Source organism: Zosterops lateralis (genome assembly GCF_965231275.1).
Source record: "Zosterops lateralis genome assembly, chromosome: 23".
Lineage (NCBI taxonomy): Eukaryota > Metazoa > Chordata > Aves > Passeriformes > Zosteropidae > Zosterops > Zosterops lateralis.
Window position 1 is genome coordinate 4,308,257 of NC_139783.1, and position 2,816 is coordinate 4,311,072.

The following is a 2,816-nucleotide window of genomic DNA, read 5'->3' on the forward strand; positions in this document are numbered from 1 at the left end:
TTCTCAGCATCTGTGAAAACTGTGATTGCTTCTGGGATGGGCTGTTTACTCCGCAGAGGTTTGCTCAGCCACTGTTGTTCTCCCACCCATCGCAAGGGTGGGGGCCACTTTACCGTTGTTACAACTGTGGTCCCTCCTCCCAGCAGAGCAAGGCCCACCTCCTCATGATTTTCAATGTACCATTGCAGTATATCTCGAGCTATTGGCAACAGAAGAGTGCCTGGTTCATTTCCCATAATCTGTCGTGCACGCTGTCTACTTTTATGGATAAGGACTGCCAACATTTCTGATTTTTGAAAAACAGTTTTACATTGTTGCATGGGTGGCTGTAACCATTCTAGTACCTGAATGTCTTTCTCCTCTCCCCTATTCTTCCCCTTTTTCTTTAATTGCTGAACAAGGGCTCCAAGAAGATAGCGTTTCTCGAGCCATATAGCCAAATCAATAGGCAGGAGAGGGTTACGACGAAAAGTACTGCTTTGCTGAATGATTTCAGCAAACCAAGAGCAATATTCCCATTGTGCTGTTGTCTCGTTTTGCCAATGAGAAATGTAACTTTTCCACGCTTCTCTCGCACATTCTTGTTTTAGACAAGTGCGAAATGGATTGGAAGGCGTGGCAAGTGATAAACACAAATTATCCTGACCAGATTGATTAACCCAAGTGACCCACATGTTTTGCCGTTTGTCTGTTTTTGGTAGCTCTGTGAGCCCAGCGGCGACAACACATATCCCAGTCAGCAGGATCCACCTAATGCATATGAGGTATTCCCACCTCATATTTGCAGGTTGTCTGCAATATGCGAGTAGCCTTTTGTGCCAACAGGCGACACACTTTTTTTTTTTTTTCTATTAAAAATACCAATTTTAGCCTATCTCTTTGACTTAAATCTTGAACAAGGTTTACTGCTTCTGGCACAGTACTGCACCCTGTATAATTTTATATGGCTGTTTGCCAATTATAACGATGCCAATAAAAGGAGCAGTGTGGGCACCATGGCTGTGCAAGCTGCTGTTGAAAGACCTACCATTGTTTGCAACAAGCCCCACAATATATTTTTACCCAAGCACCACAGTTAGGCTTGTTGCAGTGCAGACAGTTGGAACTCTTAATTAATCGTAGTCGGGTGCTTTGTAGTTCATGTAACAATGTTAGTACATCAGTTCTATTTTCTACTACTAGAGGATTAGGTCACACTGGCTGGAGCTGAGCTATCACAGGCTGAAGGATCAGGAGCAGGCGATGCCGCTCTCGTTCTGCTGGACTGCTGGGTGCTGTCATTCTCTGCTTGCATCCAGCAGCTGCGAATCCACACAGGACCTGTGGGTGTAAGCACACACATGTGACCTCAACCAATATATTGTACTTCAGCAGGTCCAGTGTTAAGAATGCTGATCCTTCTGTAGAGTCAAAACCATAGTATCCTCTTTGTGTTTCCGAGCGATGTTCCGGAGCCAAGGTCGAAAATGGTAACAATTGAGCTATCCGGGTGCCAGCTGGAATGAGCACTGGAGGATACAGTGTCCGTGCTAAAATACAGATCTTGCCTGTAAAATCAGCATCAATAAATCCCACAGTAATGTCCAATCCTTTTTAAAAAGTAGAAGATCGTCCCAAAAGTAAAGCAGGAACTGACTGTCCCTGATAGGTTACTGGTCCCTTTACTCCAGTGGAAACTGGCACAGTGCAATTGTCCTTAATAGATATGTCCACTGTGGCTGCCAAGTCCAGGCCGAGGCTTCCGGAGGTGGCGGGGTGCAGGTCACTGGCCGCTGTACAGCTGCTATTTGTGTCCCGGCGCGGCGGCTGGATGGCGCGCTGGTCTTGCCGTTTCCCGATTTCCTCTACAACAGTAGCACCTTTCTCGGTCTTCTCCGCCTCGCTTCGGCTGACTTGCTGTAACAGCAGCTTGGAGTGGAGCAAGAGCAGCAAAAACTTGAGCCTGACTACTCTCTGCCTGTTTCTGAAGTGTTTCACTTAGCCCTTTAATAGCCTCGACAATAAATGCCTGAGGCCCAGAGGGCACAGATGCTGCTTTTTCTAGAGCCTCTTCTACAGACCAATTAGCTCCCAATGGAGTATACACTGTTTTAACATAGCTCCTTGCATATAGAGTGGCACTCTAGCTTTTTCTATTCCCTCTACTAGTTGATCTACAAATTTGCCTAATGGTTCTTTTCTACCCTGTTTTATTCTCATATATATAGGGGTTCTATGTGGATCTTTTACCTTATTCATAGCAGCTCTAGCGAGCTTCATGACCTCTCAACATTTTTTTGGTCCTAACAGAGCCTGTGCCTCTGTTCTTATTCAGTTGCTTATTCCCGGCAATTCATCTAAGGGGGCGGCCGGGGAGCTGATGGTACAGAGTCTGCAGCTACCGTGTCCCCTTTGGTGGCACTTATTTGCTCTGGAGGCACATGTACTGTTGTACATCCAGGAGGCAAGGGAAAGTCTGACTCTGATGAATATGTCAGATTCATTCCCTGGGCTGCTACTGCCTGCTGAGCTGCTCGTTTTTCTACTTGGTGTTGCAGCAGAGCATTATGTACTGCCCGCCACTGTTTCCCTAACTTCTTAGCTGTCTTATCATCATCCAAAACTAAAGTAAACAACTCATCACCTAACTTTCTCCACTCAGTAAGCTCGTGCACTGTATGTGGATTAATAAAGTAGCCTTTAGCATATCCCCATGTTAGTAATCTTGGAAGGTCTTTCCTTATCTCCTTAACCCCCCGTTTCTCTAACCCTGTCATAAATAAATCATATGCTGCTTGCCTGTCCATTATGTCGTCAGCGCTGTTGCAACTCTCCGG